Below are 14,224 nucleotides of genomic sequence, written 5' to 3'. Positions count from 1 at the left end.
TCACCTTTCAACTTGAGGTGCCTATCTAATGGATTAAAATGGTAAAAAGTGCCGTTTAAAGTGAAAATAGGCACCTACAATACTTGATTGTAGTTTAAAATGTTGATAAAGAAGTCTATTATAAAATCGAGAATAAGTTTTGAATTGAACTCACGTATTTCAAACCATTTTCAAACATAGCTCTGTAACCTCAACAAATAAAAAATACGCTCTATAACTTGATTTTGTTGTGAAGAAGCAACAATTTGAAATGGCCGGTTAACATCACGATCTTCGGAGAATGCAAGGCTCTGATTGGTTCTCACAAGACGACCGCCAGTCGTATTGTTGCGTCGTGCAAGGAAGGTGTCGGTAATACGCGTGCGCGAGATCGAAAAAATTATGTTTTGAATTTTATAACTTTTTAAAGTGAAATCGTTTAAAACTAAATAAAAACTTTTTTGTCGACATTTTTGGAAAAACATCTACAAATATTATAGTGTGAAGTTCCGTTTTTGTATAAAAAACTTGTGCCGTAAGGAATTTCTTAACAGAAACGGGTTTGCGTCCTATCTACTGTTTATTATGGATTTTGTAATCGCATAATTTTAAAATACAGATAGAATATTCAATGTGTAAATGTGTTTGAATTGTTAGTGGCATAACTTTTCCGTCAAAGGTTTTTTATTGGACACATTGTTGACGAAAGGTAAGTTTTTCTAATAAGAATCTTAATGTTTTATGGCATTTTTGTGCTAATTGTTTCTAAATAAAGATGTTAGACGCTAGTAAAATATAAACAAAACTTATTGGCTGTTTATTTAGCCAGGCTGTAGGAAGGTAGGTAGGTATTTCTTCTCGATTAGTTTCTAAACGAAGGTCAAACTGGCCACTTCACCTTTGCTTCGACAAACAAACTTTCGTTCGTTTGTTTTTTCCAATGCAGACATTCTATTTTTAAAACGTTTGTCAATAAAATTACTAGGTATAGCTATAAAATTAACCTATCTACTTCTAAATCTTTGGACACCAATTCATTACTTTATTTGGCTGCAAATTAATTTAATATTAATAAAATATATAAAAAGTTTATTTAGGTAATAACTTCGACACACATATACCTACCTACATTAACAATATTAAAATATACACACATTATAGGTACCTACCTATATAGGTGATATTTTTTTCTTACGACTAGTGACATCGATAGTCCACCTTCACTCGTGTGCGTTGTAAGGTCAATGACCGACTTCATCATCCTGGTGTCAGGGTACCTTCTTATTGAGCCGCCAAAGGCCCTTGTGTGTAACGACAACATACCTACCTACCTAGGTACCTACCTCCTTACCTATCTGTTTAATGAAGAAAATAAATAGTAGGTAGCTGGGACCGGCTGCTTAATATGCCCTCCGAAGCACGGATTATCTTACTTTCGGTCAATCAGGCGATCAGCCTGTAACGTCCTAACCAACCTAGGTATCACAACGTGATTTTTGTGATATCGAACCCGGGACCTCCCAATCGATAGACCAACGATCTTACTACTAGACCATGGAGTTCGTCATGGTTTGTACAATAAACTGATCTCCTGTCACCATAATTTATGGTTCGTTAATCCATCTTAGGAGTAGGTAGGTACCTAGTTACCTACAATCAAAGAGCAAAAGTGCAGTTACTGAGCCCAGCGAATTATTTGTAAACGGTGGTGAAATTATGAACCATTAGTTGTCATAATTATAAAATTTATGTCTTTGTAAGTGTTTATGGTCTATTACAGAAACGACATGTAACCAGGAGGTCTTATGTGCAACCAATTAATTTATTATTTTGCATCTAATACGTATCTAATACGCATCAAAAATACAAATAAGCCTGATGATTTGTAACTCTGCCCAACCCAATAGGGAGTATGGGCATGAGTTGTGACTGTTACTCATATTGCGAAAGATTAACTGTTCTTTCAGCAGGTGTTATACGGCCTCCGTGGTCCAGTGCTTTAGCGTTGTGCTAACGATCCGGAGGTCCCGGGTTAGAATCCCGGTGGGGACGAATCACTTTGTGTTCCCTAGTTTGGTTAGGACATTACAAGCTGATCACCTGATTGTCCAAAAGTAAGATAGATGATCCGTGCTTCGGAAGGCACGTTATGCCGTTGGTCCCGGTTACTACTTATTAATATAAGTACGTAGTCGATACATGAGTCACGTCAGCGCTCAATAATAATAACCCTGACACCAGGGTTGATGGGGTTGGTAATCCACCCACAACCCACACGATAGAAGAAGAAGTAGGTAGGTGTTATAACCTTAAAGTCTTAATAACTTAATATCAACCTACTAAAAGTGTAACGAAGCATTTCGGACCAACGAGCCTTGTAGCGACATCTTGTGGTTTCTGACGATATAACGTTGTTTTTATATTCTACCCGCAGGAAATCACAGATGGCGCTGCAGGGTTATCGATGGGCCCGAATATTTTTGATTATTTTATTTTCTTCAAAATTTGGTATATTAAATTATCTGCAACATTTATTTTTGATATATTATAATTATATTGTTTAAATTTTGGGATCAAACAAGTCGATCGATTGTTGTCGTTGATTCGGCGAATTTATGGTTTGGTAGATTTTTTCTAGTTTGGCAACTTTGTTCGTGGTTCTTGTGTCAGACTGACAGCTGGCTGAGCTGAGACAGGTTATGGAAAGTGGGGAGGTCGCGAGAGCGCCGGAGACTCCACTGCCGTAACAATAATGTGGGCAAATTAAAAGCCACGATTTATCGGCGACATCAAGAGCCGATGTCTCGATTTAAATAAACAACTTAACCGAGATGGTGAGTCCTCGCAATTCTTCGTGCATATTTTTGCACCAACTTTGTGATAACCTCGAGGTCCTTGTTTTCAGCAACATCACTGAAATCCCATCGCCTAAGGTCCAGTGGGTGGGTTTAGGTTTCATCCGAGCGATGCCCAACTATCCCGGATGAACCTGTAAGTTATTTTCTTTGTTTTACACTCGTGAGTTGCCTTGCCACGCTGTCAGCTGAACCACATGCTAATCATTGCTATTCCTTGTTGCAGATGGGGTTGTTTTTTTCTGTTTTTCTTTAAAGTTTTAACGTTTTAATTTTCTAACGTTTTGCAAGTTTTAATCTAAGAAGAAGTTTATGATTGGATCAGACTATTTCAACAAATTTTGTGAATGAAGATTGCTACTGTTTTCTTCTGCGTTTGCAAGTTATTTCAAGCTTCATTTCGGCGGAGCTTGCCTTGGTTGTTTGCACGTCGAAGCTTTCCTTTGTGCGGCGCGCATGTGGATGTGCCGCGCCTCTCCTTTTGTCAACACACCGGATAAGGCCCGGTGAAGGTCTGCGAGGTTGACCGGTGGACGTGCAGCCCGCCAGCTGCGTAACAGTTGGCCCGCTGCGCCGCCATCGTCCAGCACGCCCTGGCCTGAGCCGGCCTCAACTCATCACCTGTATGGTATTCCGGAACGCCTCAGGTAGGCCTGATAGTCGGAGGTCCTCGAGTAAGTGAGGTGCCTACAGGTGTACGGACAGTGTTTTAAATATAGTGCTAGCACATGGTCATGTCACAGAGTGATACTTTACCTAACGGCCCACTTCTCTTTAATTGAATTCTATTCTATTGGAATTACAAAAATTTAGTGTTTCAGTGGCGCCCTTCTTGGTGAAATTGTCGCTCTGTACAACCATTTTAGAATATAAGTGGTGTTGGCATAAACTTTAAGATTAAATTTAGTGAAAACAGTGTATTTTTTATTATTAAAAGTGATGGGATTTTGAGAGAATTGTTTGTGTTTATGTTGCATCTTAAGTTAAGTTGTGTCTGTCCTAGCATAAGTAAAGTTATAGGCCTCCTATTAGAGACCTAACTTATATACTTATTTTCTGCAATAAGATTAAACCCAAATTGAAGGCCTACATGGTTTATTCTAGGGCTTATTGATATTTTACTACTACATTTGTGTTATCTTTATTTTTTTAACCTTTTTATGCAAACTACAGGTTAAAACCATATTTTGAACATTTTTTTTTTTTGATGCAAACTAGCAATTTTATAGATTAAGTTTTTTTTTTTTTTTGCTAAACATATATTATTTAATTAAAAAACAAACATAATTACCCTATTATTTGAAATCAATTATTATCACTTTCTGAAAACATATAAAGGTAGTTTTTTATAGCATTTATAACAGGACATTAGTTATAAAAATTGATATTCTGTAACTTTGCTTCATCATCATATTGATAGTTGTGTCGCTGCTTGGCAAACATTTTGCTTATTTGTTTTTATAGAAATAATTATAGAACTGTCTTTCATCATCAACTTTATTGAGTATTCAGTAGTAAATTTCCTTTACCATCTTTGCATATTGAATAATATATTACCTTCAACTTGAAAATAAACAATAAAAATAAACATAACCTTCAACAAAATTTATTTAAAAACACTGTTGTTTCTTTTATTATTGTGAAAATTAACTACAGGGATATAAAGAATTGATGTTGTGTGATAATTACACTTATTTGGTTTATATTTAAGGAAAATTTAGTACATATTTTAGAAAATAAGTTTTGGAGGCAGACGGGTACATTTTGAAACATAAATTTACTTCAGTTTACTTCAAACCACTTTTTCAATCTTAAAATTATAACTCTGAAACACAACCATGGATATCCAAACTGTTTATTTACATTCACTGCTCCGTGATGAATTAATATATGAAGTGAGTATTCGTGCAGAAGCACCGGCTGATACTGTTCTCAATTTGAAGAAACAGCTTAGGGAGTTGATCACTGGTTTCTCTCCGGATGAAATAATGGATGATGAACGAAGACCACAGGCAGAATTCCCAATCATCACCGAAAAGCTGAAGGAGCTGCAGGCAAAACTTGATTTAGCAGTGAAGTCTAGGGAACGTCATCACCTTATGCGTGCTAGGGCTTTATATAATCATCTTCATCACCGTCTTGAGCGTGTGGTATGCACGGAGTCTGTCGATAGGGACATAAAATTGAAGCTGAATAAAAATCTTATAGCTTGCGGTCACTCATTGGAGAAATTGTTGTCAACAAAAAACGTCATCGACCCAGAAGAGGAAAACAGGGGAAAAGGGACAGATGGTTCAGCAATTAATTTAATGAAGTGGAACATTAAGTTCGACGGCCGTACGAGTCCACATACGTTCTTGCAATCGATAGGTGAACGCGCCGCAGCGTTCGGGGTCAGTGACAGTGTACTTTTCAGGTCCGCCTTTTGTTTCTTTTCGGACCAAGGTCTTCTATGGTACAGAGGTGTTAAGGAGCAGGTATCGTCTTGGCAGGAATTAAGTGAGCTTTTAGTCCAGGAATTCGCACCCGTTGATTTCGATTATCGTTTGCTGGGGGAGATTAGAGCTCGCACCCAAGGACAGGATGAACCAACACACATCTATTTTGCAGTTATGAACTGTATGTTTTCACAATTGAAACGACCTCTTTCGGATAATGACAAATTTGAAATTTTAATGCACAATATTAGGCCCGTTTTTAGAGAACAGTTAGCACTGTATGACATAACTACGATAGCTGAACTAAAAGATAAATGCCGTAAAATAGAATCTGCGCGACAAATGACACAGCTGTTTGTCGAACCACCTAAGCAGTCTATTTTAAGTAATGATTTCGTGTACAAATGCAAAACGAAACATGTAATGCCCGTCAGCGAATCCGCCGATGTTAGGGAAACGGAACAGGTCTCGGCAGTTCAGCCACCAATTCAGGCTCAAACTTTTAGGCAGCAACACCCGCCAAGTAATGAAAAGCCTGGTAGTTATAATACAAAATCAACGGCTAACAAATCAGTATTTTGTAAAAGATGTAAGGTGTCTACTCACTCAACCGCAAGGTGTAGGGACAAGACAGTCAAATGTTTCAAATGCGGTCATTTAGGGTTTACGGTAAGGTCGTGCCCTAAATGTAACAACCCAAAAAACTAGGTTGCTCGGACAATAACGCCGATCCTCCATCGAAGGTCGAAGATGGGGATTGGAAACGTTGGTTACAGTTAGTAACTAATTTTTTTAAGCTTAACAACGTAGCTTCCGTTTTGTTCGAGCCCAATGATGATGACGTTCGACCATATTTGAAACTTAATGTCCTGGATTTGTCAATTTATGGATTACTGGACTCAGGTGCAGCAATTTCTATTTTAGGTAATGGAGCACATACATATTTTGAATCTTTAGGTTTCACAGTGAAGTCTAGTAAAGAAACTAATGTTACTGTTGCGGATGGTTCCCAGTGTACCTCTACAGGATTTTTAATGTTGCCCATTACATTTAATGGTGTAACAAAAATTTTGAAATTCTTTATAATACCCAGTATTAAATTAAATGTTATTTTAGGCGTAGACTTTTGGCGGGCATACAATTTGATGCCAGAAATTTTTGAAAGTGTTTCCTACATGACAGGTCCACAAAAGTTTATAGAAATGCCAGTCAACTCTATACAAGCTTATCACAGTCTTTCCAATGAACACAAGGAGTTAGCGGAGCTTATGATAACCAAATTTCAAGACATTTCTTTCGAGCGCAAGGGTTTAGGTAGGACGCATCTTACACAGCACGTCATCGACACTGGGGTTGCGCCACCGGTCAAGTGTAGACCTTATCCCATGTCACCGGAAAAGCAGAAGGAACTACATAAGGAATTGGACAGGATGCTGGAGCTGGACGTCGTCGCTCCGAGCGAGAGCCCTTGGAACAACCCGGTCCTTATGGTTCCTAAAGCTGACGGTACATGGCGATTTTGTCTGGACTGCCGGAGGCTCAACTCTGTGACGAAAGGCGATGCTTATGCCATTCCCTACATACCCCAGATATTGGATAGCCTCAAGAATGCCAAATATATCAGTTCTGTGGATTTTAAATCGAGCTTTTGGCAAATTCCACTCGACCCTAGCTCACAGGAGAAGACGAGTTTTACAGTGCCTGGTAGGGGGTTGTTTAAATTTAAAGTTATGCCATTCGGCCTATGCGGAGCTCCTGCTCGCCAACAACGGCTCATGGACATGTTGTTTGGACACCCTTTCTGCAGTGACGTAACTAAAGGCATGATATTCGTGTACATCGACGACATTATAGTAGTTGCTGAAGATCTAGAAACGCACATACTTCTTTTAAAACGGCTTCACGAAAGAATACAGAGCGCCAATTTAACAATTAACTTTGAGAAGAGCAAATTCTTCCGTAGCTCTTTAAAATATCTGGGATATGTAGTGGATGAGTTTGGGCTTAGAACGGATCCCGATAAGGTTCGTGCTGTTCTGGAGTTCCCGGTACCCAAAAGTTCGAAGGAATTAAAAACCTTTTTAGGTGTTTGCTCTTGGTACCGTAGGTTTATTAGGAATTTCTCCACCATTGCGGCACCCTTACACGCTCTTACCAGCTCAAAAACTAAATTTATCTGGAACCAGGATGCAGAAAACGCTTTTGTCACTTTAAAAAACACATTAGTTTCAGCTCCAATTTTAGCCTGCCCTGATTTTAGTAAACCATTTTCAGTTCACTGCGACGCATCGAATTTTGGCGTAGGAGGTGTCTTAGCGCAAAATATTGATGGCCATGACCGCCCTATCGCTTATATCAGCAGATCCCTTAACAAAAACGAACGTAACTATAGTGCTACCGAAAGGGAGGCGTTAGCAGTTGTGTACGCGGTTGAAAAATTTGAACCATATTTAGGTAGTAGACCATTCACCGTCGTAACCGATCACGCTTCACTTAGGTGGTTCATGAATTTGGAGAATCCTACGGGACGCTTAGCTCGTTGGGGTTGTAGGTTATCCCAATTTAATTTTACAATCGAGCATAGGAAAGGGAAGGATAATGTCGTCCCTGATGCCCTCTCACGATTGCTGCATGTGGATGCCATCAATGCTCCAAATGCAGGAACCGGTGATGAGTGGTATGATAAGGTTTACTCTGGATGTACGGCTTATCCCAAAAATTATCCCAATTATCGCGTCGAAAATGGTACTCTTCTACGATACAGCAAGGGTAAGTATGCCCTGACTCAGGAGTTTGATTGGAAGATTGTTGTGCCAAAGTCAAACCGTCTGCAGGTCATGTCCGAAAACCACGAACCACCGACCTCGGCACACCTCGGAGTGTTTAAAACGCACCGTAGGTTGTGTTTGAGGTATTTCTGGCCAGGAATGTACCGCGACGTGCTTGATTTTGTTAACAAATGTAGTATTTGTTCCGCTTATAAGCACAGGACCAAACTCACTCCTGGGATCATGGGTCAGCCTAAGCAGTGCTATAGGCCATTTCAAGCTGTATCCGTAGATTTGGTAGGACCTCTTCCACGATCACGTTCGGGTTATATGCACCTTTTAGTAGTAACATGCTGTTTTTCAAAGTACACCATGTTATTTCCACTTCGTCGAGCGACTAGTGCTGCAGTAGCTAAAAACTTTGAGAATTATGTGCTTCTAGCTCACGGGATTCCTGAAACCGTAATTACCGACAATGGGGTTCAATTCACGGGATCAGAATTCAGTGGCCTTCTCAAGAAGTACAATATTCCACGAGTTCACTACGGGCCTAGGTATACGCCACAGATTAACATGGTGGAAAGGTACAACAAAACAGTCATGACAGCTGTTTCGTCTTATGTAGCTGACGATCATAGGGCATGGGATGTTAATTTATTTAAGGTGCAGTTTGCAATGAATAGTGCAGTGAACGAAACCACTGGGTTTAGTCCATTCTTTTTAGTCCATGGCCGGGAACCAATTATTAACGGTTCTTTTTATAATGATGACAGGGAATATGAGGTCTCTATGCCAAGGGACGAGTATGCGGGTGAATTTGGGGTCCTTCGGGATATTTTTAATAAGGTTCGGATTAATATCGAGAAGGCTCACACGACGAACGCGAAGTACTACAACCTGCGACGCCGTAACGTTAATACTTTGCGCGAAGGTCAAGTAGTGTGGCGGAAAACGTACGTACAGAGTGACGCCGCTAATTTTAAAGCCTCGAAACTTGCCCCAAAATACGAGCAGTGTGTGATTAAAAAGGTCTTATCACCCTTGGTGTACGATTTGGTTTCATTTGGTGGCAAGAACTTAGGTTCTTGGCATATAAAAGATTTAAAAATTTAATTTTCAAATTGCCCCGTGTTCCCCTAGTCATATTTTTTTTAAAAACAAAATTTACCGGCTTGGATCATTGTTTTTGGCTCAATTTCTAAATTTACATTTATAAAGAAAGTTACATTATTGTTCTTTTTCATTGGTTAGCTTTCATAACATTTTATAAAAAAAAATTTAAAACTTTGGTGTTTACTTGTGTCGCTAGTAAGGACCTAGTAGGTGACAACCTATTTATGACTGTCACGTTTTTCTTTATGTAGTCTTTTGTTTTTTAATAACACTAGATTTACTTATAAATGTTTTATGTATACGTTTTATGTTTTTTTTTAGTGTGTTTATGGTGCACTGATAAGGCCCATACACACTAGCGTCTGCAACGCAGCGTTTTTATGAACGCTCAATATAGCGTTTATGTTTTTTTTTATGGGCGGTTATAGCCAACTATTTAATATAGTTTTCATGTTGCTCGTGACAACATTTTTTAGGCTTTATAGTAGCCATTTATTAGAAATTCATTTAAATAGGAAACCTCTTTAGGTTGACTATTTTTTTTTGTTTTTCGACGGAGCGGGTAGTGACTCCTTAAATAAGCCTCTAGCAACTGTTGTTTTGTCTTTGTCTTTAGAATTGGGATATCGAGTGACACTAAGATAGTCGTCAGCTCATCAGGGGTATGAATGTGGGTAACACCCAGTGAAATGGATACTGGGTGCTACTTTATGAAAGAAGTGAAAGGTGATCAATGAATGGTGAAGAATAACAGGTCGGGGTAATTGTTGTGCTTAGGGTTGTGCTGTTTAGATGTTTGAGTTGTGCTTCGTTACGTTTTTTTTATGAATTGTTTTGTCGTCTCGTCTTTAGAGAATTTTTTTTTAAATTTAGACTGGTTGTGCGCTCCAGGCTCTATGGCTGAGGGCAGCCGTGTTTCTCACCCAGTTCGAAACCTCTCGTGGGTAGGGGGGTATTGTAACGAAGCATTTCGGACCAACGAGCCTTGTAGCGACATCTTGTGGTTTCTGACGATATAACGTTGTTTTTATATTCTACCCGCAGGAAATCACAGATGGCGCTGCAGGGTTATCGATGGGCCCGAATATTTTTGATTATTTTATTTTCTTCAAAATTTGGTATATTAAATTATCTGCAACATTTATTTTTGATATATTATAATTATATTGTTTAAATTTTGGGATCAAACAAGTCGATCGATTGTTGTCGTTGATTCGGCGAATTTATGGTTTGGTAGATTTTTTCTAGTTTGGCAACTTTGTTCGTGGTTCTTGTGTCAGACTGACAGCTGGCTGAGCTGAGACAGGTTATGGAAAGTGGGGAGGTCGCGAGAGCGCCGGAGACTCCACTGCCGTAACAATAATGTGGGCAAATTAAAAGCCACGATTTATCGGCGACATCAAGAGCCGATGTCTCGATTTAAATAAACAACTTAACCGAGATGGTGAGTCCTCGCAATTCTTCGTGCATATTTTTGCACCAACTTTGTGATAACCTCGAGGTCCTTGTTTTCAGCAACATCACTGAAATCCCATCGCCTAAGGTCCAGTGGGTGGGTTTAGGTTTCATCCGAGCGATGCCCAACTATCCCGGATGAACCTGTAAGTTATTTTCTTTGTTTTACACTCGTGAGTTGCCTTGCCACGCTGTCAGCTGAACCACATGCTAATCATTGCTATTCCTTGTTGCAGATGGGGTTGTTTTTTTCTGTTTTTCTTTAAAGTTTTAACGTTTTAATTTTCTAACGTTTTGCAAGTTTTAATCTAAGAAGAAGTTTATGATTGGATCAGACTATTTCAACAAATTTTGTGAATGAAGATTGCTACTGTTTTCTTCTGCGTTTGCAAGTTATTTCAAGCTTCATTTCGGCGGAGCTTGCCTTGGTTGTTTGCACGTCGAAGCTTTCCTTTGTGCGGCGCGCATGTGGATGTGCCGCGCCTCTCCTTTTGTCAACACACCGGATAAGGCCCGGTGAAGGTCTGCGAGGTTGACCGGTGGACGTGCAGCCCGCCAGCTGCGTAACAGTTGGCCCGCTGCGCCGCCATCGTCCAGCACGCCCTGGCCTGAGCCGGCCTCAACTCATCACCTGTATGGTATTCCGGAACGCCTCAGGTAGGCCTGATAGTCGGAGGTCCTCGAGTAAGTGAGGTGCCTACAGGTGTACGGACAGTGTTTTAAACATAGTGATATCCCATGGTTGTTACGGAGTGACAATTAACCTGACGGACCAAAGCGCGACCTGTCTCCCTCCATAGGGTTTCTACCTACCTATGGATAATTAAATTTGTATATTTAAAATTATACAGTGTACAAATTCAAAGGGAGTTTTCTTTGTCTCATGCTCACCGGTCTATAACATCTAGCTGTGCCCTTCAGGTAAACACCACTTTATAAATTTTCTGAAACATATCATTTTCATAACACCTTTTCTATTCACCTACCGTTTCCTATAGGTAGCGAAAGATTTCCGTTTCAAAAGATAACAATCAAATATACTCATTTACGTAATTCGACGATGAAAGATGATGAAACGTTGATTATCAGTACGATACCATCAGAATGAGGAGTGGTCAAGTAACTACGGTTTGCATAAAACGCTTGTTACATAAGAGAAAGTTGTTTAACTTAAATAATGCATGAAAGTACGCGAATTTACGGATGACGTACCCTTTTCTCTCATTACATACATAACATATGCTCACGACTATATACCAATTGGGGTAGGCAGAGGTACATTCGTGAAATTTGTAAATTTGTTCGTAAATACCAAGATTTTTTTAAACGTCGCGAAGATCTCCCTGTAAAATACACATTCCGTCATGGAAAAATATTAAATTTACCTATATCTAGACTCGTCCTGCATTCTTCTAGCCCATATGTGATGTCCATCAAAATTTATAATAAACTGCCTATCTTTATTAAAAAAATAAAATAATTTCTAATTAATAAATGTTAATACAGCACTAGTGAAAAGCTTCCTTCTCTCTTTTAAACTTCTATTTTGTTGTGCCCGAAAGGGTCTATGATGTGAAACTCATAATGTAACTTACAAACTTGTATACCATCATAGTATGCAAATAAAGAATATTGAATATAAGCACCCACACCTAATATGTGGTGAGCTGTATCGTCGTGTATAATGATCGAGCCAACTGTTTTAGTGAATACTGCATTTAAGATAAATTAATAACACATTGGTGCAAGTTTGGTACCGGGGTTCGAACTCGCGTTCTCCATTTGAAAAGCAAGTCGGTGTACCACGGGACTTCCACCCTCACAACCCACACGAGAGAAGATATTTGGGACCGTACATACTTACGTAAACTCACGCCTATTTCCCACCGGGGTAAGCAGAGGCTATGAAATTACATTTGCTTCGATCTTGACACACTTCTCTTGTTTCTTCCACATTTATCAATCGGTTATTCGCACGCCGGTTCAAAGTAGATCGTTTATATCGGATTAACGTCCCCACTGCTGGGGCACGGGCCTTCCCTATGGATGGATAGGGAGATCGGGCCTTAAACCATCACGCGGGCCCAGTGCGGATTGATGGTTATTAACGACTGCTAATGCAGCCGGGACCCACGGCTTAACGTGCCTTCCGAAGCACGGAGGAGCTCGAGATGTTTTTTTTTGTGGTCACCCATCCTATGACCGGCCTTTGCGAAAGTTGCTTAACTTCAACAATCGCAGACCGAGCGCGTTTACCGCTGCATAGTAGATCGTATTGAACCTTTTCTAAGAACATCGACACTCGGGACTCGGGACCAACAGCATAGAATAAAGAATAATACTACATATAGAACGGTAACCCTCCGCCCCCCAACAATTCCCTACACGCCGACCTCACCCCCTTTCGAGAGATAAAATAGTAACCGCTTGTCACGCGTAACAGTTCGACTTTTCAAAACAGTTTCTGAGCTTTTCAACACGTTTTTCATCGCATAACTTACATCTGTTATCTCAATTGGCATCTTCATTATCTTCACGTAGACTACGTACACGTATCAATAACATTCCTTTATCAAAAAAACGTGACAAAGTAACGCTGTTTCAACGTATAATTATGCTAGGAAAAATGCGGAAAAGTTACATGTTCTCAGGAACAATAATGGAGACTCCGCGCATATATTTAAACGGTCTGGTAGCTTCATTGAAATGTTTCCATTTGATTCCCTCCCAAGAGTGAAAAGTTATGTTATACGCAAGTTCCGAGTTTAAATTACGAACTAGCGAAGTAGTTTAGAATTAACATTGGTAATTTGAAAAGCTGTCTGAGAGAATGGTGCTAATTCCTGTACGGTGATTATTCACTTTGAAATATCACATCAACTTTTTTGACAAATTAAACCGTAAGTCTCTTTAAATGTCAAATATGATAGTACGACAGGGTTCTTAAGTGGGTACATGATATTGCTCATGACTGTACACACCATCCAATTTTATTTCAAGTTATACCTGTTATTTTCTTATCCACTGAAAAAGAAAGGCACAGGCAATCGACAGGCATAAAATTTACGTCAATTTTAGGAAGAAATTTATAAAGCCCTCCCTAATTTTATATTGACGGAATTATGATGCCTATTTTATTCGCCCGGGCTATTCATTCATTGATTCTTATCCTTATTATGTGCCGCTAAATTGCGTCTACGTATAATCCTTAAAGGGTTAATAGGGTTAACCGTGTTAGCAATCATCACATTGGAAAGTATTCATTTTTTTTTCAAAGTATGGTCATGCGCACTTATTGAGAGTATTTGAGTGTCAAGTTTCTATTTCTACAGTACCTACAATAACAATCTGTCATCAAATCAAAGACAATGACGCAAAGAAGCTACAACACTGATAGTATAGTCGGGACGTGAGTGTGAACCGGCGCGGTCTCACGCCCGACTCCTGCGCACGTGAGGTGAGCGTTGATTGGCTGACACTGCAACGCAGCGGACAGCAGGCTTGCAACTCTGTGGTGAGGAGTCATCAACTTACGGCTAGGAAAATAGGAGAAAGTAATGATTAGCATTTCGCCTGTGACTTGGCTTGAACTTTGGTTTTAATTTTAACATAATAG

The 14,224-nt window shown here is 39.5% G+C and overlaps 1 protein-coding gene across 6 annotated transcripts in view; it reads left to right on the top strand.

The window, feature by feature from the left end:
* Window positions 1-307: 307 nt before the first annotated feature.
* Window positions 308-14,224, top strand: part of LOC126377502 (uncharacterized) — a 104,922-nt gene continuing 91,005 nt past the window's right edge. For all 6 annotated transcript variants that reach the window (XR_007567867.1, XM_050025241.1, XM_050025244.1 and 3 more), the window contains exon 1: window positions 308-688. The gene's annotated coding sequence lies outside the window, so the exon portion shown is untranslated. The remainder of the gene's footprint in view (window positions 689-14,224) is intronic.

This window comes from Pectinophora gossypiella, chromosome 23, assembly GCF_024362695.1.
Source record: "Pectinophora gossypiella chromosome 23, ilPecGoss1.1, whole genome shotgun sequence".
Lineage (NCBI taxonomy): Eukaryota > Metazoa > Arthropoda > Insecta > Lepidoptera > Gelechiidae > Pectinophora > Pectinophora gossypiella.
Note: the sequence above shows the minus strand (reverse complement) of the source record. Positions and strands in the feature narration are given on the sequence as shown.